General features: G+C 41.7%; 1 protein-coding gene across 14 annotated transcripts in view; it reads right to left on the reverse strand.

Annotated features, from left to right (window-relative positions):
• The window catches only part of EPHA7 (EPH receptor A7), a 222,413-nt gene that overhangs the window by 102,788 nt on the left and 92,221 nt on the right, over positions 1-27,404 (reverse strand). The gene's annotated exons all lie outside the window — the stretch shown is intronic.

Consider the following 27,404-nt stretch of genomic DNA (forward strand, 5'->3'; position numbering starts at 1 on the left):
ATTATTGTCGAAAAGCTAAATTGCTGTCCAGAGCATCCCTGGTTGGAATACAAAAACAAAACAGTCAGAAACTCAAAAAGGGAACAGTTGTAGGGAGAAGGGTCATGTAATGTTTACCATAATCTTTTACCAGCTGTGGCTGGTATGCCAGCTGCAACCCTTCTTGGAAGAGTCAGACTTCCAAGTAGGAAGTCACTCATGTTTTAGTGACATCTGAAGAGCCCTCTTTTAAGAGAGGCCTTTTAGTGCTTTATCTACCCCAATATGTGGTGGGTTTAACTTTTATATTTTATTATTTATTTATTTATTTGATTTGTATACCACCCTTCCAAAATGGCTCAGGGCGGTTTACAATTAAAACACACCACTAAAACTTTAAGTAAAGAGCTAAAACAAATTAAAAAAACAATATAACAATTAACAATTTAAAAACATTTTAAAACAATTAAACAATTACAGTAATTTAAAACTTCAAAATCGGGTTTTGAATTTTAAAATAAACCAGAAATTAAACCCCCACAATTTAGGCAGATGAGAAAGTCTGGGTGAAAAGAAGGGTTTTCAGGTGTTTTTTGAAAATTGCCAGAGATGGGGAGGACCGCATCTCAGCAGGGAGCGCATTCCATAATCTCGGGGCAGCGACTGAGAAGGCCCGTCTCTGTGTCGCCACCAAACGAGTTGGCGCTAACTAGAGATATTTGGTTTTAACGGGGTCCTATTTTAAAGTTAATTTTTGTTAATTTTATTAATTTTATATAGTTTGATTATGTCTGGGTTTTTTTTTACATGTCGATTGTCATACTATTTTGGTGAGCTACCTCGAGTGGCATTGCACTGGAAGGATGGGATATACATATTTTAAATAAATAACAACTGCCTATGTAATGCATTTAGATGAAAATTGTAACAGTTACTGGCTGACACACTTATGTCTTTGTCCAAAGAGTTTAAAATTGGACTTACTATCAGTTAGCTGTCTTTAACATTATGATTTGTGGTTCAAAGCTTTGTTGTGTGTTTTGTATGTGCGTCTTTTGTAACCGAGAGCAGAAAAGGTTAAAGTCAAATTACACAAGTGACAAGATGCCATTTCAACAGCATCAAAATGGAAAGCAAAATGTTGGTCAGCTAACTCAAAGCAGTATGTCTGATTTCAGCTCAATCATTTATACTCCCTCTCTAAGTGCCTAGAAAGTCACTTGGGCCCTACTTGACAATAAGCAGAAGAGCTGTAGTGGGAAATGGATGATTTCTTTCCTTCTTTACAGTAAGACAGCTAACCTGAGATAGATGTCATGATATACCATTACAGTGAAGACAAGACACACGCAGATAACTGTGGTTAAATCAATACCCCTGACTAGGTTTGACTATATATCAAATTCAGATTATCTCCAGGTCTTTCCATCAGGATGAGTTGTATTGGTATGTTGGAGCAGAAGCTATCCTTACCTTTGCAGGGCAAATTGCACAGGGAGGCAGAACAAACCGAACATGGCTTTGGACAATCCCAGATAATCATTTTATCACAATAAATGTTAGAACTCATTTACTACAGGGGAGCCAATATATGCTTTCAAGTTAGCATTCTGTCACAGGGATATCTCATTTCCCCACACTCACCTTGGGTTTTCAAAACCTTATAATAAATAAATCTCTATACCACTGTGGGTATATTTGGAGATGCTAATTCATAAAGGAATCTTATACAATGAAGATACAATTCGGATTACTTCTCTGGAGCAAAGATGGTACATTTTTGTACAGAGACGGTACCAGAGTATGGTCTAATGGCACATGATACAGCCACCTTGCTGAAGCTAAGCAGGTCTTGGTGTAATCAGTGCCTGGATAGGAGATGCATGTATGCCACCTCTGTGGGTAGGACTGTAGTTCAGGGGTGGAGCATTTGTTTCACATGCAAAAGGCCCCAAGTTAAATCCCTGGCATCTCCAGATAGGTTGGGAAAGACACTTGCCTGAAATCTTGGAGAAGCTGCTGCCAGTCAGTGTAGACCAGTGTTTCTCAACCACCGGTCCCTGGACCGCTGCCGGTCCCCGAAGGGTTGAGTGCCGGTCCCTGACTGGGAGTCAATCCCCCCCCCGCACAACTGAAATCAAGGCACTCACTTACTCAATTTTGCACATGGCACGGAAGAGGAAGAGTATCACGGAGGCATGGGACCCTTCTTGTGCCTTGCCTCCACATGCTGCTGAGATCTTCCTACAGCTATCTTATTCCCTATCTTTACAGCTTCAAACTGTATGCGATGCGGGGGCATGGAGGAAAAAGTATGGCAGTGGGCGCCACTTGAAGGGCTGCTGGTTCTTGCATGCTCATTGTTTGCAGCCAAAGGTTGGTTGGTTGAAACCCAGCTGCCTGTTGTGGTCGAGGCGCCTTGAGAGGGAACGCTGTTTCCCTCTTGCATCAGTGGGGCTTGCTTGTATGTTGTTTTCATTGGCCCCATGTAGCTTTTGAATTTTTCTAATGGCCCAACATCCCCTCTCCATTGAGTAATCATAAGCACCTCCACTCCAGACATACTGGAGACAAATTTGTTCACCCAGGCTTTTAGATTCAGGGGTTCTCAACCTTGGGTACCCAGACATTGGTGGACTTCTACTCCCATAATCCCCAGCCATAATGGCCAAATGCCATTGTTGTTGGGGGTTATGGGAGTTTAACTGAGGGACCCAAGGTTAAGAACCCCTAATATTCCATGTTTGCAAAAGATTCCAAATTTAATTATTTTAATGCTTATATTATTTTCATTCTAAACTGCCCAGAGATGCAAGTTTTGGGCAGTATAGAAGTCTGATAGACAGACAGACAGACAGACTTGAAACCCCTTTACTAACTGCTGGTCCGGGAAACTGCGCATGAAGAATGTAGCGGTCCTTGAAACTCTGCACGAAGAATTTAGCGGTCCTTGACTCCAAAACGTTTGAGAAACACTGGTGTAGACAATATTGAGCTAAATGGACCAATGGTCTGACTTAGTAAAAGACAGCTTCCTATGTACACAAGAACTCAGGCTTACATCCAGCTAACACTGCAGTACTGCAAATATGTTGCAGTAGTGCAAGGATGTTCTGATAGCTAGTTTTGCTAAGTCAAGAGCTTGAGTTCCAGACTAGCATTGCACCAATACAGAGGATACTCTTGTGCAACCTGTGGTGCATCTCCTGGTGTGAAACCTCTTCCTCAGACCATATATGCTGCAGGAAATGATGCAACGCATCTGCTGTCCTTGCTGTAAAAGCACAATGCTTGCACATGTGGTCCGAGAATACAAGGTATTGAGCAACTTTGAGCATACGTTCAGTTGCATGACCTTTTTGTGTGTGCATCTTTGTTCTTTGCACAACTGCAGTGTTAGTCTGGATGTCTTGGAGCTGGCTGCAAGACCACAGTTACTGTATCTTGGAGATTTCTTGGAGAAGTCTAATTTGGATTAGTTCAAGGTCATGGCTGCCATGAAAACCATGACAAATATATATCTGAGCCTTGGATTAGATCATATCCCCTGCTAACTGGGCAAAGAGGCACCTTTTACTGTGGTGTTTCTCTTTATTTAGCAGGGGGAGAGTAACTGGCCCTATCCACCCCCAGCACAGTACCTCCAGTGGCTGTTTCTGGTGTCTATCTTGTGTTTCTTCTTAGAATGTGAGCCCTTTGGGGACAGGGATCCATCTTATTTATTTATTATTTCAGACTAACTACAAAGAAAGGCATGACAAGGTAGCAGGGATGATACACTGGAACATCTGCCAAAAATACAAGCTACCTGTAGCCAAAAACCGGTGGGACCATAAAACTGAAAAAGTTGTGGAAAATGAAGATGCAAAAATATTATGGGACTTCCGACTACAAACAAACATCTGCTACACAATACACCAGATATAACTGCAGTTGAGAAGAAAGAAAAACAAGTTAAAATAATCGACACAGCAATACCAGGGGATAGCAGAATAGAAGAAAAAGAAATAGAAAAAATCACCAAATACAAAGATCTACAAATTGAAATTGAAAGGCTGTGGCAGAAAAAGACCAAAATAATCCCAAAGGTAACTGGCACCCTAGGTACAATGCCAAAACAACCTGAAGAGCACCTCAACACCATAGGGGCTACAGAAATCACCATCAGCCAATTACAAAAAGCAACTTTACAGCCTATATTTTGTGACGATATCTATAATAACCAACAGTATTGATGATAAAATTCAGCCATCCCAGGTCCTTGGGAAGGACTCGATGTCTAGATAAAACAAACCAGTCAACAACACCTGTCTGACTGTGTAAACAAGAAATAATAAGAATAATAATATGAGAATTCTATGTTGTATTCAGAACTGACCTAATGAATGTGGAGTTTAAAGGAACTCTGTTGTCATGGACCAGATAAAACTTGGGATCATGGCAGTATCTTTTCTCTCCCTCTGGAAGTCAGTTTCAGATGGTCTCATTCTAGCACTGATTAATACTATTTGTTTCCAGAATTCCCTTGGAGATTCTTTGGCTGGTATTACTGGCAGGTGCATTGCAACGGAATTATTTCTGGAATGGCTTCTAAGTGTCCTCTCCCTGTCTAGAACACCATGATTAGGATATGCCACTGAGATGAAAGAGACAGGACAATGGCTCATGGCTGGCTTGCTAGGTGAAGCAACCACCTCAAGTATACAGATGTGTTAACACCATCCATCTCAACTTCCTTGACAAAACCTTACGTGGCAGTGACATAGCACTCCCTACTGCTGTGCATAGCACTTCCTCCTGCTTCCTCCTCCTCCTTCACTACTGCCACTGGCATCTTCTAAAGCCAGAAGAAAAGCAAGTGCAGATGAAGAATACTGGGTTGATCATCCACACGTCTTACACATTCCCTTATTCCCGTGCCTCTGGCTTTTAAATGCGTCACAGACAGGAGCAGAGGAGGAAAGCAGCAGCTGTAGTGTCAGTAGGCCATCAAGTGAGGTAAAGAACAGGGCACAGATATGGTGTCCCTGTTCTTTACAGGGTGGAGTGAGGAACAGGAGAATGATCAGGGGGAGAGAAGAGCAACACACTTTGCCCATAACTGGTAAGGTGGAAGGGATGAACTGAACTGCGGAGAACAAAGAGCAATGTGTGCTGCATGCTGTTCAGACTGTATCTGGGGAGAAAGCTGGGAGAAGGAGGATCACTATGCCACCTCAGCTGCTGGGAGAAGGGGAGAGAGAGCAGAGCAGAGGTGGAGAAAGATTCAGGCCAATCAATGAAATGGAACAGTGGTTCATATTACAGCTTCCTACATGGCAGCCATGACAGTGCAGTGTACTTTCCTACCACAATCACATCAGCTAACTGTTGTGCAGTAGAATTGTTCTGATTAGTTTGTGGCTTAATTAGTCCTGGGACCTTATCTGAATATACTGCTGCTCAGTAACCCACAGTGATATGTTTGCCAAACATTGTCCAAATGACATTTCTCACATTTTCCTTTTGTGCAGCATCTTGTGCAGAGCATTTTGTGCAGCAAATGCAGTACCAGGATTTTAACTGATATAGACTGCCAGGGCCATATAACACCAGTCATAAAACACATTAGCTACCTGTCTGGTTCCAGGTTCATCAAAAAGTGCTGATTTTGACTGTAAAAACCCTATGTAGCTTTGGTCCTGCTTATCTGCAGAACAGTTTCTTCTACATAGTCTACATGCACATATACGCACCCCCCCCAGGCTTGCAGATGTCTGTTATGAATGAAGTACAGTAGATAGCTGAAAGTATGTGCACCACCTGTGGCAAACGCATATGTTTTATGCAAAAGTGCATTCCTGAAAGTCCCATGATTCAGTACAGCTACACAATCTCCTTGCACTAGTACAACTCTGTCACACAGGTGCTTCATTTGTCTGGATGTCAGCCATTTTAAACTTTTTAGTTTAGTTAATTTTTGCAACTATCAACTTTTTTCTAACAAGTTAAAAAAACTGAAGTCAACATTAAGTTAGAAGTTACACATATTTGAAAATTAGCTTTCCCAGTCCCCTCCCACCGATGCACCCACTCTCAAAGACTCAACATGACTTCCTCCACCAGATCCCAAATGCAGTAAGCTCCACCGCGCCAATCGTCAGTGTGTGGTGAGGCGGAACACTAGAGACTCTACACTCGTATGGGAGGAATGCCTTCCCTCCCAACCCCCAGTGATTTTGGTCGTAAGAACAACCTCAAGGAGTAATATGTCTTCTTAGAGGATATGTTTTCTCAAGTACAGGGAAACCTTGTTATCTGCCGATTCATTATCCGTGGATCTGCAGTTGGGTAAAAGACACCTAATCTTGGCATACACAGAAAGAAACGCCCCAAAACCACAAATCAACTTCGTGTATCCGTGGGTCAGAGGTGGCCGGAAATGACTGAAGTCATTTCCAGTCCCCAAAATGGCTCCTGTTTAAAAACAAAAAGCCAGTGATTTTCAGGCATTCTGGGGGTACAGCACAACAAGGGAGGAGATCAGCAAAGCATGGTAAGGAGACCCCCCCAAAACAATATTGCCCCCAAATCAGCATATTTCCACATTTTCCTGGTGACTGGGAACCCAATCCCCAATTCCCCATTGAAATAATGCCTTGATATTCATGATTTCCATATCTGCGGTACAACCACAGGTGAATAAATTTCAGTACATAGGAAAACATACATTTTCCAATGGGTTTCTAAAAAATTTTGAACTTAGGGACAAGGGAGCAGAAGGCTTCCAGAGTTTTAGAAGTCATTTTGACTGTGTAGCTGGATGCTATTTTATCCTATCAGAGATTTATGTCCAGTGAGATTTGTTAAAAAAATTAAAACCAGAATGCTGGACATTTTAAAATAAATATTAAGTGCCATGTTTATTTAATTAATCATTTCATAATAAAATTAAATAATCATGAATAAATGTGTTTTACCATATATATTAAAAATGCATCACTGTATGATATGAGTGCCCATTTGAATTCATCCTCCCCACGTACCTGTGAAAAAGCCTTTTAAAATGCCCTATGCCTCCTCTGGGTTCAGCCTTCTGCAAAGTTCCACAGCCCTCTGCACAAGCTTAGTATCACTCTTTTTATTACTTCAGATAGTCCAGGGACTAATTAAAAATAATATTCGTATTATCCATTATTATTGTTTTTATTATTTGGAACATTGTATTGCAGTCAAGCAAGTTCTGAGTAAATTAGTGGGCTGCTGTGGACTTGTGAAAATTAAACCTAGTAATCTGAAAATGAGATGTGATGTTGGTAGGCAATTCTGAATTAGTTGAAAGTGATATGATGGAACTTTTAACTTAACTCAAGTTAATATTGAAGGCTAATAACTAATTAGTTGAAATTCTAATTAGAATCTGCTGCGGTGAAGGATCAGTTCCTACCACTCAGCTGGCCTTCACACATGCATAGAGGTCCTTTGCCGGCCATGCCAGCTGAGTGGTGGAGCCAATCCTCCGTCGCAGCAGGTGCTGGATGGCACACCACTGTTGAGAAGAACTTTCAGGTGCAGCGGTATGGGAGATAAGCACCTACTAATTTACACTTAAAAGGGACCTCCTGCTGCCCCCGCCGGCAGCGCCCACACCTAGCCACCACTGTTGAAATTTCCATGAACTTTTACAATGATTGTTCATTTCATTTGTTACACAATCCTCCTATAAATCTCAGAGCACCTTTAAGTAAATGATGTATCCCTTTTCAGGCTCTTAAACACTAAATATTGTACACATTAATATATAGTAAAAGCAGTACTTTGCATTTGAATAATGTGCGTGTATGTGCGTGAGGGGGAGAAATCATGTGTGTGTGTGTAAGTGTGTGTGTGTAAGTGAACATTCCTTTCTGAATGATCAAATGAAGTTATCTCAGTCTCCTGTCATGGCTGCTCTTTAACATCTTTTAGCCTGGTTGGTTTTTGTTTTGTTTTTATGTAGATAATACCAGCTAACATGTTAAATGTATACACTGCCAGCTGTAGCTCCATCTGTTCAGATAAACATTTCCACACCAATTCTACTGGGGGAGAGAAACAAAATAAAATAGAGTTTCTGAGGTGGCTTGCAGCAAATGAATTATAAAATATGAACTCCAGGTGTTCTTCCAGATTTCTGTGTTGTTTTTTAAATATACTTTTAAAGACATCTACATTATTACTCATTCAGTTTGCTCTAAATTCCAGAAATCCAGAGATGGCGTTCATACAGATAAAGAACCAGGGTATAGGGCCAGCCCAGGGGTGGGGGAGGATTTTGCCTCCAAACAGTGGGTTTTTTTGTTTTTTTTCATGGTACCTGAAATGTCTCAAACATTTTCTGAAAATCTTGGCTCCTGGGATAATGAACCTCTCCGCCTCTAAAGTTTCATGCCTTCTGGTTTGGGGTATTCAAATATTATCACAATGCATCCTGTGGACTAAGACAACCAGGAGCAGACTTTTAAAAATATTTCTAAGCCAATCTCATAGTTTTAGAGAACCAACCTTAGGCTAATGACATTGATATAACCCCAAATTTATTCAGTTATGTAAATTTTAAGGTTGTTCACAAAAACATTTTTTCCTGGGGCTGAGAGAAAGGCAGGATCGGTCCTACCTTCCATATGACTGCCACTGCTGCCCTGATTGCTGCGCCGTGCTCCAACACGGTCACCGCTGTGGCGAGGTGAGTGGCACGGGGAGAGTGAATGATGCCCAGCCACTAGAAATTACTGTGGGATCACAATGCACTGTGCTGCTCACACAGTGCACTGCAGAAATCCCAGGGGCCAAGTTGCTCCTTCCTCCAGAATCTATGGTAGCAATGGCTGCTCGGGAGCTCGTGATCCCACACAATCGATTAGTGGGGTAGGAGGGCAACTGAACAACCTCCTACCTCCTTTTTAACCCAGCTAAAGAAGTTCAGGCTACCCAGTAGGAGAGTGCCGGGATCAGGACCAATTCTGGCAGTTCTCACAACCAAATCTACCTAGGTAGGGCTACGCTAACCTCAGTAGATTGGGTCGTGTGAACCACACCTCAATGACTTATAAATTCATTTAATGTGTATGTTTCTTTGATCTCAAATACATAGGATTGCCACGTGGCTAGTTTTACACAGCCAAGACAGTAATTATGTCATCTAGCTTGTCAAGCCTTTGTCACAGAAATGGATGCAGCAAGGTTGATCCTTTTAAAGGAGAGGCTCCCTTTAATTCAAGAGTGGAAGAATAGCTCAGCAGAAAGCCAGAGCATCTGCTCTTTTATCACAGCCTTTTTATCTAAAGATTGGGAAACATCTACTTGGTTGAATCACACAACCTTTGGTCTGATTTATGCTTTTTATATATCTATGGGCACAAGGAAGAATTAAGGGAACATTTGCAGGAGGAAAATGGATTACTAATGATGCTCCTTAAGGGTAGGGGACAGTGAGGAGAGCTGGTCTTGTGGTAGCAAGCATGATATGTCCCCATAGCTAAGCAAGATCTGCCCTGGTTGCATATGAATGGGAGACTTGATGTGTGAGCACTGCAAGATATTCCCCTCAGGGGATGAAGCTGCTCTGGGAAGAGCAGAAGGTTTCAAGTTCCCTCCCTGGCTTCTCCAAGATAGGGCAGAAAGAAATTCCTGCCTGCAACCTTGGAGAAGCTGCTGCCAGTCTGTGAAGACAATACTGAGCAAGACAGACCAATGGTCTGACACAGTATATGGCAGCTTCCTATGTTCCTATGAGCAGTACTGCCAAGGGTTAAATGGACCAAGAAATCAAGAGTACCAGGACCATCTTCCATACTAACTGTGAGTCAACTCAAAAGGGAATGGCTGGGTTCCCTATAATTAATGACTGGAACATGTCACATACAACTGAAATGAACTTGTAAAATTTAACAATTTACTTTTAATTATTTGGATACTGATGATGTATTTTCATTCCAAATGTTGCCATATAGGTTTTCAGGCTCAACCTTTGACATTAAGATTCTAAAATCTTTCCATTTTGCTTTTTATCATTTTTGTAAGGGAATGTTTCCAGATTAGTTATCTAAATGGATGAAATTCGTACAAAATTAATACACTGAGGCAGGTCTCTCGATCCGTGAGACCCGCTTTTGTAAAAACTGCGGGGAGAGCGGGCTAAGCCCGCTCTCTCAGCAAATGAGCGGGCAGGGAGCCCTGGGCTGCCGGATCGGCCGCCCACACGATGGCTGGCTCCGTGATGGAGCGGGTTTCCGCTCAAGAATCACCGGGCTCGGCTGCGAGCCCGGTGGTTCTTACAACCAACAAAAATCGGGCTAGGCTCTCCTAGCCCGATTTTTGTTCATTGTGATAATCGCCCCTGTATAAAATGAGGTGTCCGATACTGTCAAGCACTGAGGCTGTTCTGCGCAGGCAAAACTGGGCTAACGAAGCCAAGCCTGGTCTTGCCCGCATGTGAAAACCTCTGGGATCATGCCCAATTCTTGGGGCACCTCAGCAGCAAAGCTGCCAAGCTAACCACCATCTTAAATGGGGTTAAGAGAGTGAGCATTCTCTTAACCCCATTTTGCTGATTGTCTGCCAGCCCCAGCTGCTTGCATCCAGGGCTGGGAGACTGCGGGGCTCCCGCCCGGTGTCAGAAGGCTCCCCATACTGCACCGTGCACTCACACAGTGCATTATGGGAGTTCCATGGGCCTCCTGGTTGCTGGCGAACATCTGAGCAAGTGATCCAGCAACATTCTCGGTGAGCAAGAAGACCAGAATAATCTGTAGGAGAGGTAAGTGTTTAAAGGCTTCCTCCCCTACAGAGTGGAGCCCTTTCTTCGTGATTGTGAGAAAGGGCTCACTGTTTAAGTCAAATAGTGTCAGATGTTGATTTCTACAGCAAATTAATCAGATTTCAAAATGCTGAGTTCTACAACATTCACACTTTCCTATCCAATTCTGCAGGAAGTAGTGTGGGGTAGTATCTGTTCCTCATTTAAGCGCCAAACTTGTGCCTGAGTTGTACAAATAAAGTCTTCAAGTAGATATACCATTTAGACTCTAGGCTCAGATGACTAAATAATCCCACATACACAGGATTCCTGGCAAAACACACTGGAAGAGAGAATAATGCTAGTGAAGCCTTCTCTCTCATACCTTTATGTTGAAATATCTTTTTCAACTCCTGCCTGAAGTTATAAAACTGAGACTCAGGTTTATCACTTCAGATAAAACTAGAGTTCAGCTAAGAATGAAGATTTCATAGATTTTGAGTCCTGGTGCAAGGCCAGTTATAGCAGCGAATGAAGATGTCATCCTATTATCTGTGCCTTATGTTTCAGTGCGGAAAGTAGGTGCACATTACCCTCCAGCGTCTGATTAAAGACAATCCGAAAATATCTCAACCAGGAGAAAAAATGCCTCTTACACTGGCAATGAATGCTTGGTTCAATAAAGTTCTATATCGAGATACAAACAGTGAATGTGTGTGTGCACATACCTGTTGATTTTAAGCATGAATCCTGATCATGCACAGAACCTGGGTTGGATCAGCGCTTTTTGCATTCCACTGCAAGCACTTTAAAAAGCTATTCTTGCAGGTATGTACATATAAGCAAACCCACAATGAGTTTTACAAGTGGTGTCAGCATCCATAGTCACTTCAGCACATGGCATAAATGGGCTGAAGTAAACACATTAATTCAATACTGTAGGTCCTTGAAGCTGAATTATTTGCGAGAGTACCAAAAACGTGCGGGGGGGGGGTATGACTTTTTGCTGTGTTTTTTTTTTACCATTATGAAATTATATTGAATACTTCTAATGGAAGCTATAAAAGAAGCTCTCTCAAACACATCTGTATTACATTTGGCTATCAGTAATCAAGTGTGATAAATCCAGCAATGAGCATGTATGTGCAAACTAAGCTTAAGTGAACAATGCTGGGGGTGGAATGCATGATTCTTGTAGCCCAGGCCAACTGAAGGAATTATAAGCATCTTATTAAACTGAGTGACTATGATGTAGGAAGTATTAAGCTAAAATGTTCTGTGTTTTAATGCTATATAGTATTAAACCTGTAATATTTCACTTTAATGCACACATTCCTTTATTTATGCCTATACATACTGGCAAACTCAGGTATCACTTTTTAATGGGGTAATAATAAACCATCAAGACCAAACAATGTCATACTAAAAAGATTTAACTGGCAAGATGTCAATGAAGTTACAATTACTGTTCCTATTTATAGCGGCTAAATATGTGATCTTGACCTTTGTGAATCCACCCCTTCCCTTTGGTTTTAAGGGATGAGGGATAATTTAAAAATAAAAGAGTGATTGAGTAAAGGTAATTTTCAAACCAAGCCATTTTTAGACTGCATTATTATGTGCTGGTAAAGTCTTATGCACTTACACACTTATGCAAATGGCAGGGTCCCTTCAAACATGTGTAAGTCTATTGCTAGCCAGTTTTTTGCTTAACCTTTTAAAGCAAAAAAAAGATGGCTAGCATGCTACTGTTACACATATTTGAGGGCACTCTGTTGCTTGCCTAAGTGTGTAAGTGCACAAAACCTTACCCTACTTTAGGAGAGGGCAATAAGAAAGGTGCATGTGTGGGGTTAAGTGCTTAATCTCTTGCCTGCTTGCCATTTCTGCAGCACAACTAGCCCTCCCAAGGCAAACATGTATTTAAAGCTCCATAGCATGAGGATCAGCTGCTTGGGGAAGTAAGATTATTTAGAGGAAATAAGAAACAAAATAGACTGCATAACGAGTCTGAATTTGGTAGGATTCATAGAACCAATGAAACAAAGAGCATTGTTTTGACAATGATATCAAAACGGTGTCAAGTTCTCATCACTGCTTGCTCTTCATATGTGTGAACTATGTGCTACTTATTCCCATTCAAATATGCATTTCATAGCTCTCCTTTATATGTTTGTATTGGGAAACCGTTGCCCTCCTGTGTTTTTCATAGTGCAACTAGCCATTCAAATGGGACAAGTGCAATATTTCCAAGCTGTTCAAAAATGCCATCATCCTACTGGAGAGAAACTGGATGAGGCAAAGTATTTTTAACTATATCTACATAACATAGCTAAGGATTCCAATAAAATAATAAAAAGGAAAGTCTGCCATTCTGGGGATGGCATGTACAGCAGAACAGAAGGAAGCAAACAGTTCACTTGGCAGCTTCCCTGATGCATCACCCAGCAGATCTGCTCAAACAAGAAGCAGTGGTTGGCCAACAGCTGGCCTATAAAACCTAGTCTACATAGAGCTCACAGGTCTGGCAGTGGGTAAGATCATTTGGTGAACTCAATTTCAAAATATTGCAGCACCATAAAATGCACAGTAACTTTGTAAGTATCTTCTTTCACATCTGCTCCTGCAGTTTAGACTTCAAGAAAAATGTTATCATAGTCATTGGCTTGTCCCAGCTAAAAACGATGGCCAGAGAGCATAGAACAGTAGTTATGCACAGTGAAACTACCCTTTCTTGCATGTATACTGTATACAGCAGTGACAATAAAGTTCTTCCGAAAACCATTAAGATAAGCACAGCACTGACGCCTCAAAAGCACTATGTAGGGCTGGTCCAGACTTCCTTTACCTGTATTTGAGCTGCTTCTATATGATAAGTTTCCATTAAGCACTGTAACATCTACAAACACTCACTATGTGAAGCAACAAATCTCATCACAAACATTTTGCCATTCCTGCTTCATGTCAGTGGCGGCTGCTGGTGGGATCCGAGGAACTCACAATGGGATGATGCTTTATCACATGGCGAATGTTTGATGACATACTAAAGTGAAAATAGAAACTCACCATGTCAGTATGCAGGAAAAGCAATGTCTGACCAGCTTAAGCCAATGGGCCTACGTGGAAACATCACATGTTAAACTGTGCTCTCCACACTTTTCCATCCGTCAAAGTTAAAACAACTGCAAAAGCTAATAAAGTCATGCCTCATTTACTAACTATAACAGGGCTTGTCTATGATAACAATATATATCTAGGTCAATATCTTGAAAACAATCCCAGCAGACCAAGTAGCTTTAGGAGAAGCCACCACAGAGTAAGCAGTGTAATGAAATGTAACTCTAATCTCAAAATGCCCTACCCCTAACCTCTAAATATTCCATTTTTAAGATGACTAGTCAGAGATCACAATGCGGTATAGCTGCCAATTTCATACATATTTTATCACTGTAGGAGACCAAGCCTGTTTTACTCTAGCTAATCTCTATAGATATTAAACTACATAACATTGGAACCAAAGCTATATTTATTTTGGAGCTTTAGTGTAGTGTGTGTGTGTGTGCGTATGTTCAGAGCAGATACTGAACAGATGTTTTGTGTGCTGCAGACAATCAAGAGACTCTAGTTTAGAGGCATTCTGTTACCAGAAAGGCTATTTCTAGATTTTGTGGTAGATCTGCTAGAGCACAAGTCACACTTTCAAACTTCTACATAGAAATTAAAATATAACTAACTGGGCTGGGCGCAGAGCATTTGTACCCCTAGTTCTTGGCCCTTCCCCCTCCAATGTTTTTTCCCCTCTGGCCAGCTGCCTGGCCAACCGCCACCCCCGCTGTTTTCTTCCCCCCGTTTCCCCAGTGCCGCTTTCTTCATCCCCCCACCTTCTTGCTTTCCCCGGTGCAACTCTCTTGCCTGTCAATCCATCGCTTCCCTCTCCGGCAGCTTGCTCACAGACTCTCACGAGAACTGCCACACATGGGATTAGTGACAGGTACATTTAAGAGAAATAGATAGTTAGATAGATAGATAGATAGATAGATAGATATTGTATCCACTGTAATAATCAAGTTTTGATTGTTTGGGCTTTATTAATGTGATTTCATGTTTTCCAAGTATAAGTAGATATTATAATCTAGCAAAAGGTTAAATAATTTTAAATGACATATTAGCATAGTCTTATGGAGTTTCACCATGATGTACAATTTTGTACATCAGATCGTAACCTTATTTATAAGGTTTGTATACCATACATGTATATAAAGTCATTTGTATAATCAAGTATTCAAATGATACTCATCAACACAATTTAGAAATTGGGAGTGGTCTTAGGTTCACATGTCTCTTTTCTTACCACCCCCATCGTCACATGCACAGAATACAATGCCAAATCTAGATGATATCATGCTTATTTGAAGGTAAGATCTCTATATATCCCAACATTTGAATCACTGACAGAGGCCATGTAACATCTCTCCTATTTGCCTTCATATCCATATGTAATATTCACGTGTGACAAAAATAATGGGTGGAGAGGATAAAGATTACCTGGAGGCCTATACTTTGCAGAGGGGTACAGTGTATGGCTCTATCGACGACATCCCTGCTGCAGAGAGCTTCTAAGACTCCACAAAATTTATCACACAAGGGAGGCAATTGCCGATCTGTCCTCCCCATAGAAATACCCTGCACCACCTAAAATATGACCCAGGGCTGTGAAACCCTGAAGGAATTTTTGAGTGGCACAAGGAACTTCCCGGAATAACTCCCCACCACTTGATTGATTGATTGTTAAATTTGTATACTGCCTTTCATTATAACAATCCCAAGGCAGTTAACATAGAAAAATTAAAACAAGACTATAAAAATTACACAATTAAAATATTAAGCTAAAGAATTAAAACAGAGATCTAACTAAAAAGATTTTAAAATACATGCATAAAATAACCATAGAAAATACAAAGAAGCAGCAGAGGAGACAATCACATAAAAACCAGGGTAAAAGGCCAAGTTTTCACATGCTTTCTAAAAGCTGTGATGGAGCGAATAGCCACTGGGAGAGCATTCCAGAATCTGGGGCAGCAAGAGAGAAAGCCCTGTCCCGTGTGTACAACAGTCAAGCCTCCCTCATTGTCTGCACCTGGAGCAGAGCCCCCTCAGATGATCTTGTAAAGTGGGCAGCAACCCTTGGGAGCAGGCGGACACTGAATTGGATCCAGAAACAAATTGGCAGCCAGTGCAACTCTTTCAGAATGGGTGTGATGTGAACCCAATGGGCAGCTCCAGATAAAATCCTAGCTGCCGCATTTGGCACTAGCTGCAGTTTCTGAATATTTTTCAAGGGAAGCCCCATGTAGAGCGCGTTACAGTAATCCAGCCGTGACATGACTAAGGCATGGGTAACTGTGGCCAGAGCTGTCTTCTCGAGAAAGGGATGCAACTGGCGCACTAGCTGAAGCTGTGCAAAAGCACCCCTGGCCACCGCCTCCACCTGAGCTTCCAAAAGTAGAGCTGGGTCCAGCAATACCCCCCAAGCTGTGTACTTGGTCCTTCAAGGGGAGTGCAACCCCATCCAGAACCAGTAGAATCTCCTCAACTCGATTGGCTCTCCTACTGACCAACATTACCTCCATCCTGCCTGGAGGCAGTCTCAGTTTATTAGCTCACATCCAACCCATCACGGTCTCCAGCCCCCAGTTCAGGACATCCACTGGCTTCCTAGGATCAGGTGACAAGGAGCGATAAAGCCTAGTCTCATCTGCATATTGCTGCCAACTCAGTCCTATGGACCTCTCCCAGCAGTTTCATGTAGATACTGAATAGGGCACAAAACTGAACCCTGCGGGACCTCACAAGCCACAGAGCTGAGCAATAGTCCCCCAGCACACCTTCTGGACCCTCCTCCCAAGAAAGGACCAAAGCCACTCCAAAGCAGTACCTCCGATTCTTATACTCGAGAGGCAGTCCAGAAGGATACCATGGTCGATTGTACTGAATGCTGCTGAGAGGTCCAGCAGAACTAACAGGGACACACTCCCCCTGTCTAGTTCCCCGCGTAGGTCATCCACTAGAGCGACCAATGCAGTTTCAGTCCCATACCCAGGGCAGAAGCCAGACTGAAAAAGGTCCAGATAATCCACATCATCCAAGACCCTCGGCACCACATGCTCTATCACCTTACCCCAAAAGGGAAGGTTAGAAACAGGTCAGAACCAGGTCTATAGTTATCTCAGTTGGAGGCATCAAGGGAGGGCTTTTTAAATAATGGTCTTACCAGCACCTCCTTGATACATGATGGCATCCTTAATCAAGCATTAATGATCACCTCCGACCACCTGCCAGGACTCTCCCTGGTAGCTTTTATTAGCCATGAAGGGCAAGGGTCAAAAGTGCATGATATCATCTGCACACTGCCCAGGATCTTGTCCACATCCTCAGGCTGCACCAACTGAAAAGAACCCAACACAACAGGACCAGATGGTATATGAGGCACATCTGTCAGAACCTGCAAAACTCTGGAGTCCAAATCAGCATGGATGAGAGCAACTTTATCTGCATAGTGACATGCAAACTGATCACAATGGGCTGTAGATGATTCCTCCCTACCCAGGAGGATATGTGGAGCAATGTATTTGCTACACGAAACAGCTCCACTGGTCTGCACTGAGCAGATGCAATGGAGGCGGAGAAAAAGCGTTTCTTCGCTGCCCCCACCACCATGGAGTAGTTCTTAAAACAGGCTCTAGACTGTGTTCGGGCAGATTCTTTCACATTAAGTGAGGTGAATCTCAGAAAGCTCTCCTCAGAGGTGAGGCTTCTTCCTTGCGTGTGGGTGTGCAGTTAACCCAGATGTCAGCCTATGTGAGCAAGGGCTGCTTCAGTTTGTTCCATGTTAAAGAATGTGCATTGCACTCAGAACATTATGAATGAAGACTAAAGAACAGGATACTCCATAACTATTTGAAGCTCTATGTATGTATAGTTGGAACCAACATTTCTCCAAATGGAAATCCAAGAGAGAATTTCAGGTTTCCTCCAAGTAGAAACTGATATTGAAAAAGGAATTTCGGGATTCATCCCAAAGAAAAACGTTGGTTAATTTTCTCACAAGGTTTCTACGCATCCCTGTGCAATCCTTGCTTGACCTTGTGGGCAAACACATGGGGCAGGTTCTAGAGACTAAGTCCTGTTGAAATTAATGGGACTTAACTTAGTTCAGACTCATTTATTTCAATACTGCTTAGTCATGCTAACTTAGTCTGGATTCTGCCCATGATCTTTTCCAAGATTCTTTGAAAGAACTGATTGATTGATTGATTAAGTGCTGTCAAGTCGGTGTTGACTCTTAGCGACCACATAGATAGATTCTCTCCAGGATGATCTGTCTTCAACTTGGCCTTTAAGGTCTCTCAGTGATGCATTCATTGTTGTCGTAATCCAGTCCATCCACCTTGCTGCAGGTTGTCCTCTTCTTCCTCTTCTGTTCTTTGACCCATTTGTTTGTTTTCCTGGATGTCCATGGTATTTGGTGCTGGAAAGAATAAAGGTAAAGTGTGCCGTCGAGTCGGTGTCGACTCCTGGTGACCACAGAGTTCGGTGGTTGTCTTTGGTAGAATACAGGAGGAATTTACCATTGCCTCCACCCGCACAGTATGAGATGATGCCTTTTAGCATCTTCCTATATTGCTGCTGCCTGATATAGGTGTTTCACATAGTCTGGGAAACATACCAGTGGGGATTTGAACTGGCAACCTCTGGCTTGCTAGTCATTTCCCTGCTGTGCATAGCAAAGTAAATATTCTTCTGAATGTCTGCAGTGTTGGAACTCCATAAAAGGAGCTGCATCAGTAGAAGACTCTCCACTGCACCTTCACCCAACGTGTTGCTGAACAGGGAAATGTATACAAAGAGTAAGTGATTTTTGGTGCTCTCTCCTCATCTCCTTTACCCAAAAAGGATTTCTGACTTTAGGAATGCATTCCTGAGTGCTGTGCAGCCCTGAATAGTTACTGATTCAATAATTAAACAGATATTGAACTATTAATGCATTATTATTGTAGCTAATCATTCATGCATGCAGGATTAGCATATTCATTGCCCACCTTCGCTGCATCAGTACAAGCTATGATGTTCTTAGCTGTAATATATGACTTAAAGTTAAGTTACAAGTTATAAGTAACTATATAGTTACAAACCTGACAGTTCAACAGAACTTCGCCAATGTTGTACAGAGCAAAATATTTGCAACAAAAACACTATCTCTTCCTACAAAAAATCCATGAGCTTGTAACAATAATATAAATATATGCTTTTCCCCCCCACACAAAGTGCTTTGCAATTGTAATTTCATTCACCATATTTAGGTAAGAGGTAAAATTCTACCTCCTCCGGGTTTTTCTCAGCACCATCTAGAAAATTACACTATATATTTAATAGGAAGTCTAATGACTTTCACATAATACAGTTACTGATTCGTGGGCTTGACTGTAGTGAAAGCTTTCATTGCCTTTTCCTTGCAATAATCATCCGTGCATGCAAATAAAATGTTAGGGTTCATAGTGTGGGCTTCCTTCCCTGCTGTTTTTTTAAATCAGGGGCCCCAATGCTGATTTTTTTAGAAAAGAGAATTACAACACATTTCACATTAAGTCTAGTTTGACTCTTAGGATACCATATAGCATGAATACTGAGATGAAGGGGATCTGGAGGGCTCAATGGGCTGGCCAGGAATATTCAGCTAGATACCTCTTGCCTACTCTCCCATGATCCATGGACAGCAGGGATAACCTTGCTGGCAGACAGACTGGCCCCAGTTAAAGAAGAGGTAGTTTGGATCCCTGATGAGCCATGTGTGGCAGGGACACTGTTCCTGGCAGATATATCTGTCCCAGTTTTAAAAGACAGCAGCATTGCTTTTGTCCAAGGCAGAGTTAATGCCACTCCCATAAGGGAAGGGATTCTTGTGAGGCAGGAGTTCCTCCCCTTGCTGGGATGATCCAGCTTGCCAGGGCCTACTTAGGCAAGGAGAAGGCTGATGACTGGGGTGGCTCCAAGAAGGGCTAAGGGCAACAGGCTAGTGAGATCCAGTAGGAGTCCACAGATTGTATTCAGGGCAAGACAGGGATTCCAGTGTGGAGACTGCTCCCCTTGCCATACCTTCTCAGGCCACTGCCAAAAAGGAGATCCTGGAGGTGGCCAGGAAAGAGGAGGGCGGACATTAACCAGTCACAATAGAAAAGAGGGACCAAAAGGAGACTGAATCTGTACATAGTGTCACTACAAGAAATGAAGATGATGAACTCCAACAAAGCAACTGATCTTCACGTGCAATAACTAAAGATGGTGGCCACCTTCCAGACTAGCACACCTGGGTGCAGCAGCGCTGAGTTCCAGACTAGTGCTGTATTGCTGCTCAGCTTTGGGAAGGAGTGACATTTGGCCATCTCTCCTCCCTCTGAAGTTCACTGTGTTTCACTGAAATATATCCCAAGGGACATGAGACCCTCAGGGACATATTTGTGACACACTGTGGGCTTCAGAAAGAAAGAATGGGAGGTCATTAAAAAAGTCTCCCCTCTCTCTGCTTGTGTTACAGCCCAGTGGTACTACAGATCTCAATCAACACTGCTGCACAAAAGCACTGCTAGCCAAATGTCGGCCGGTAAAGTTTTTCTTCTACTCTAAAAAAGAAGAGGGAAGAAGAACTTTTACTGGCAATGTTGTGTAGGTCTTTAGGGATAGTGCAATCCTTTTTTTATTTCTAAAGCTTGCTTTGTAATGGGCTCAGTTTTTGAATCCCATTTCCCATTTTTATTTCAAGACTCGTGAAACAAGAGCTGTGGGGATGCATCTGAGGTTATTTCTTAGACATCTAAAGAAGTGAATAAGGGACTCAAAGTATTAAGGTTTTTCTCAAATGAAAGGAAAAAGACAAGCCTCCAAGCTGGAATGCAAGTACTGAGAATTTCTGGAAGGAAAGATCTGAACAACAACATGCCCCATAGTCATGTCTGTGTCTTTTCCTGATTGTTAGATGGAGGGTTTCTCAATTATTGCTTGCTGAGCATTATTGATTATTGTTCAGGTTTTAAAAATTATTTGGTTTGTTTAAAACTATTCATCTAATCAGCTGAGCCTCCACCATCTACTGTTTCTATAACAATGGCATATGGTATATCATGAAGTTCTTGGTATTCTGTTTTTTCTCTTCCTCACATTACTTTTAAGGCTTACTGCATTAACATATGCTTCACTGAATTGTTAAGTCAACATAAAGATTTTGGAAGCATAGTGTTCTTTAGTTGCACTTTAACTTTGATTTTTCCAGCATTTGTTGATGGCACTATAACGGTCTTTGATGGAATTTTGAACAATAGTAAAGCTTGCAGAATTGAACTCCAGTCTTGCTGTTTCTCAAGTAGGTATTTAAAAGCTTGATCTGTTGTACAACAGCAGCAGATACAAAGATGCAAAATGTCCAACTCTTGCAGCAAATCACAGAAGGGGTTAACCCATGTTAAGTGGGGAAAGAGGCACCTTTTTAAAGTGTGGATTCTCTATCTAAACGAGGGAGAACAACTGGCCCTATTCAATCCCAGCACAGTGCCAGTCCAGTAGGGATGTGCAGAAAAACGGTTTTATCAGTTCATTCTTGGTTATGAACAAACTGGACCTTGCCCAGTTCAACTGGTTTGGAGCTCTACTTGTAAAGGGGAATCCGGTGAAGATTCCCCTTTACCAGTAAAAGGGCGGGGGTGGGCCTTCCCTAAAGGTATAGTGGGCAGGAGGGTGGCAGTGGCTGCGGCTGTGGCTTCCCCTCCACTATTCTGGGGGAGGCTGGAGGGGATGGAGGGAACCACTGGGTGGGGGGGGGACTTGTGAGTAAAAACTGACTCTTAGGGAAGCCCCCCTACCCCTTTACTGGAAAAGAGGAATCCTCATTGGATTCTCTTGTACCAGTAGAGCTCCGAACCAGTTCAGTTCAACTCAGAACCTGTTAAGTCAAGCTGGTTTGACATCGAGCCTGGCTCAAACCAAGCTGGATCATACACACCCCTATCCTCCACGGGCTGCTGCTGGTTTCTACCTTGTGCTTTTTAGATTGTGAACTGCTTGGGAGGGACAGGATCCATTTTCTTATTCTTTATGTAAACCACTTTGATAATATTTGTATTGAAAACTTGTATATCAATAGTAGTAGATGTTCTCTTTCAATCTCAGCCAGAAATCATGGAATGACAACTGTAAAGCTTAGGAGGCAGCTGAAAACCTTTTATAGGCTGAGTTAGACAAACTGCCTCCTTTCCTTCCACTAACTGCACAGGCAAGAGAAAGGAATTAATGAATAGTGATGGCAAATTGACAGCAGACCATGTTAGGATGGGACAGAGTCTTGGCCTGTCAAATCCCCATTCCTTCATCAAAGTCACTTCCAGAAAAATTAGTTGCTGACAGGTGTCGTAAGCATAATCCAAATGTGTATCAAACAGAAGGCCACCAGGATACACAGCAAAACAATTCTGAAACAGTGGTACACATGCTGGTAACATCCAGGCTTGACTACTGCAATGCACTCTACCTTGGGCTGCCTATGTATGTAGTTCAGAAACTGCAGTCAGTACGGAATGCAGCAGCCAGGTTGGTCTCCAGGGTTGCCTGAAGAGATCATATTACACTCATTTTGAAAGAACTACACTGGCAGCCAATAAGTTTTCAGGTGAAATACAAAGTGCTGGGTATTACCTATAAAGCTCTAAATGGCTTGGGTCCAAGGTATTTAAGACAATGGCTTCTTCTTCATAAACCTCACCGCCTGTTAAGATCTGCGGAGGTCTAGTTGCAGTTGCTACCAGCTAAGTTGGTGGTGACTAGAAACTGGGCCTTTTCTAGAGTAGTCCCGGGACCCTAGAATGCGGTTCCTAATGAAATTAGAGTTTCCCTTTCTCTCTCTTTTTTTTAAAGAAATGTAAGTTTTAACTTTTATTTTGTCAATTATTGAGGCAAGTCTCACAATCAGTAATACTAGCCTTTAGGGGGTTTGCAGGGAGAGCAGGCTTAGCCTGCTCTCTCTGCAGATGATCGCCCGCAGAGCCCTGGGTGGCCGGATCGGCCACCCACACGATTGCCGACTCTGTCATGGAGCCAGCAGGGGCTGCAGTGATCGGGGGCCGTGTGGCCCCCAGAAGTTCCAGGATGCCCCGAGCAAGTGTGCGGAGCATCCTGGAGAGACCCCCAGGGTCAGGAGGCTTGTTTCAGTTTCCCGCCAGGGGTCTCCTTGTGTGTTGCCTAACCTCGGCTAAATTGTTTTAATTATGTTAATGTTTTAATGGTTTTATATTGTGAACAACCCGGGGACATTTTTGTATTGGGTGGCATATAAATGTACTAACTAAATATCTTTAATTTATATACTGCCTGACTCCAAAGGCTCTAAGTGGTTTACATGATGGTGGTGGTTAGTGGGTTTTGTGGGGTGCCACTTTTACATTGGCCAGCTTCCATCCCTACCACAACAGCAGCTTTGTGGAGGCAATAGTGGCCACTGACTTTGCCCACCCCCCACCCAAAGAAGTCCTATAGATTGCCCATGTTGGCAACTATAATTTTATTTTAGTATTACATTTTCAGAACGCCACATCTAATAGCCCTGGGTGGTTAACAACCAATAAAAACAACAAAAAATGTGAATGAATAAAATTAAAATGGTTAAAAGGCTAACTCAACTTAAAACTAAACATTTAAAAAGTAGGATTGCTTTTAAAATATTTTATCTATGTTCATTAAGTATTTCTAACTAAACCATGATAAAGATTACATATATCTGCTCATAACATTAATAGTACGTAACAGTAATAGTGATTACTTATATCTGCTCATAGCATTAATAATAATAATAATAATAATAATAATAATGATAATGATGATGATGAAGGGATATGCCTAACAATGTAGGGACAACAGACCTGATACAGTCCTCACAGATTACAGACCCGATACATGCTCATTGCCAGTATGAATATTTATGTCAAATTATGCTGTCTGTACTATGTAACAACTATTTAAACAATAGGGCAGTATAATCTGCAGAACTTCCCCCCACAATGTAGATGGAATCAGTTTAGGCTGCTCCTAATAAACTGTTTGGCCCTCAAATTATAAAAAGTTGTGGGATGACAGTCCTTGGTCATTATTGTTCAGGACTTTTAAAAATGGAAAATTATTAACTGCACAGTGGTATTGGATTATAAATTGTGCATGCAATGTGCACCACTACAACACACCTGTGCATTTCCCCCCCTTGTATGTACTATGTAACTTGGAGTCACACTGCATAACATTTAAAAGACTACACAGAGTGGCAGAAACCCTCAAAGCTGGAAATTTGTCAGCACTATTCCAGAACACTACCATGGCGTCATGATCTCCAAACACACTTTATTTGGAGTGAAGAATACTTTAAAAAAACTAACATCAAGAGAGAAAATGGGAATTTAGTCAAAGCAGATGCACAGAGTATGAGGCCTGCAGGGCTCAGGTTAAACTGTTCTTATTACACCAATTGCATGGGATTCTGCAGGAACCCAAAAGCAGGTCTCTGCACAGTCAGGTTTCCAATGTCGGGATTGTTCCAACATTGGCAAAATCATGAAAAATGGTCAGAAAACCGATCTGATAGAGGGTTCTCAATATCAGGTTGGAACTGTCAGAATTAATGTTGGAACTAATGTCGGACTTCAGTCAGTATCACAAAATGGTGTCCAGAGCATGCCTGAGAAAAAAGGAAGCTATATTCTGCCATTTTCCAATGCCTGCCTGCTCACCCTTTTTATTTATTTAGCATATTTTAATTTTAAATTAGTATTTAAAACAGAAAGTGGAGGATTTTCAGATGAGACATCACGGCCGCAGTTTTCAGATGAGAATACAATTTCCAGGTTATTTTTAAAAAATTAATTAAAAATCACCAGATGGCCTGATTTATGCAAAATTAAACACACAAATACCTGCCATCCTTCACTATGTATGTGCCAAATTGAAGAGCTCTCCATCAAGCCATGATTATTTTTGCCAATTCTTTTTGGTGTTTCCCCAATAGATGTCTATGGGGATTTTTATCAATTATGTTGAGAATCCTCAAGGGCATATCCAAGGGCATTTTAGAGTGTGTCTAAAGAAAGTAGTGATTGGCAGAAATTAAAACCCTGTGTGCAGCAGGACTCTGGATTATTAAATGTAGAGGCTATCTGAATTTAGCACTTTTGCACTGTTAGCATGGGATGTTAACATGGCCATGCTGCTGTGGGCTCCGAGTGAAACTAACTGTGCTGTTGTGAGCGTGTGCAGCTCAAATACCCTAAATGACCAGTAAAGGTTTGTCTTCACTGCAAATCTGCAACAGTGTGGGGGGCAGTGTTTAATTTTTTTCATTTCTGTGTGTGGAATGAGTTTTGTTCCGGGTGGCAGTATCAAGGCAGTGTGTGTACACATGCATTCAGAGTAGGACCTTCTTGATTACAACCTGAGCTTGATCTAAAATTAACTGAGCAGACATTAAAAAAAATATGTGTGCACACATTCACATGTGCACACCTTAGAGGGAACACGGGGGTTGTGTGGATACACTAAGAGCCTCTCAGAGGTGAGATACTGTGAGGATCTCACAGGTGATTCCTCTCTGTTCCCCTAACGCTGAAAAACATGTGGCCAGTGTTCCTCACTACTTGTTTGCCTTGCCTGTTTCTGCTTCTGATAGGGCACAAGCAACTGAATTGGGGAAGTCAAGCAAATGGTGCAGACAGCTACAAGTTTTTTTTCCTGAAAGCACAGTCCTTCTCCTGTCCTGAGGCACAGAACAGCCTTCTATGATAGAAGAATCTCCTGAGAGCTTTCACTGTGTATACCAAGATTGCCAGTGTGTACAGCAAGATTGCCTAAGTGAGCTGCTCTGTTGATTTGAGGGTGAAGAGTGGGGAACACACAACTTAGCTGTGCCTCTTTGCTTCCAGAAATTCTTGGCAATGTCAACGTAGCTACTGTTGATGTGGTAGATATGATCCTTGAAATGGATTTGAATTGTACCAGTGTTTATTTGGAAGTGCACATGTTGTATCTGGGTTGCACATTTAAAAAAAAACAGTTTTACTATTCTTTCTTTGCACTCAGCACCTCCTGGCTTAGGCAGCCAATGACAGCAGACTATAAAGTAGTGGCTAGGATCACAGCAGGTTCTTGGTTAACCAGCAAAGTACAAGTCAAATTTTTCATTCACTTTCAACATTTACTGATCTATATTTAACGCTGCATCGCTCTCTTTCCACTGACACAGAGGCACCGGTAATTATATTTATGAACTAGTAAACAAAAAATAAATAGTTCTCTTGTAGTATCTGAACAGCTTTCAGATGGTACCATGTATTCATCCTCTTCTTAACTCTGACAGAATCTGAGCCACGATCCAGAGGTTAAAGATCTCAGAGACATACTATCAATTCCCTATGTTATTCATTCATTAGCTGGCTTTTTCAAGAAGGATTCAGAGTGGTACCATTCAAAGCTATGTTGTTAAACAGTCAAGTTGTAATATTTTTTTTTTTTTAAAGGGCAAGCAGGCACTACATTGTTTCTAGCTTAATCTTTTCCAGAAGTTAACTATATTCAATATTCTTATATGAATAAAATAGTTAAAGTAGGGATGTAATTCAGAACTTGTCTTAAAATATTTCTGATTTAAAGATAGGTAAGCAGATGATTTGTGTAAGTTCTGCAAACGCATTTGAACACATCTGTTCTGCAACAGTCACAGCAACATTTCCCATTGGAGAGGGGGGACCTTGAAAGCTTTTAAGCATCTCTCCTATGAACAAATTATGGGGATATCTAGTCACAAGAAAAGATTATAGGATGGAGTTATGAATAATATGTTGAATTTTCCACAAAGTATTAGAATTCAGAGTCACAAAATTAAACTTTCGTATGTTTTTACAACATACAATTAACTTATGAGATTCACTACTGAAAATTATGATGATGACTGATCTGGATGTCAGCCACCATCTTTTCTAAAAATTTCTTCAGAGCATGCACTGAAGTTAGGATTTTTGCTACTTAACCAGTCTTACTGTTTCAGTCACTTTGCGAACTGAATACTCCTATGTATTCTCAAATGCTGGATAGTCAAGTAAAATCAGTTAACCAACCAAATCACTGTAACATAAAGTTTATTACGTAAGACCTTTTAAAGTGGGGAAAACCCCTAGGGACCCCAAAAATTGTCTCATGGTATGTTTGGCTTAAAATAGACCAAATATTCATTCAAGCACACATAATTCAAGAGGCCTGCCTGCCAGCAATAAAGGCCGAAATTGGATACTTGGTGAGATTAATTACCTAGATAGGGCATGATAATGCAAGTCAAATGGGAATGTAATTAAAGTGCACCTTCCATGAAAATTATTCATTGCTGATGGATCAGGTGACAGATAAATCAAAAGGCTTTAAAAAAAAAAGCTACAGGTTAACTTCAGGCAGGCCTTACCTCTTTAGAGGCTACAGTATCTACAGCCATTGAAAGCAATTTTTCTGCCTTTGACCCTCTACTACAACACTGTTAAGTCAGAACAGAACTTTCCTTTCAAGAACGGGAAAGCAATTAAAAATGTGCCAGGATTGTGCC

This window comes from Hemicordylus capensis, chromosome 1 (assembly GCF_027244095.1).
Source record: "Hemicordylus capensis ecotype Gifberg chromosome 1, rHemCap1.1.pri, whole genome shotgun sequence".
Lineage (NCBI taxonomy): Eukaryota > Metazoa > Chordata > Lepidosauria > Squamata > Cordylidae > Hemicordylus > Hemicordylus capensis.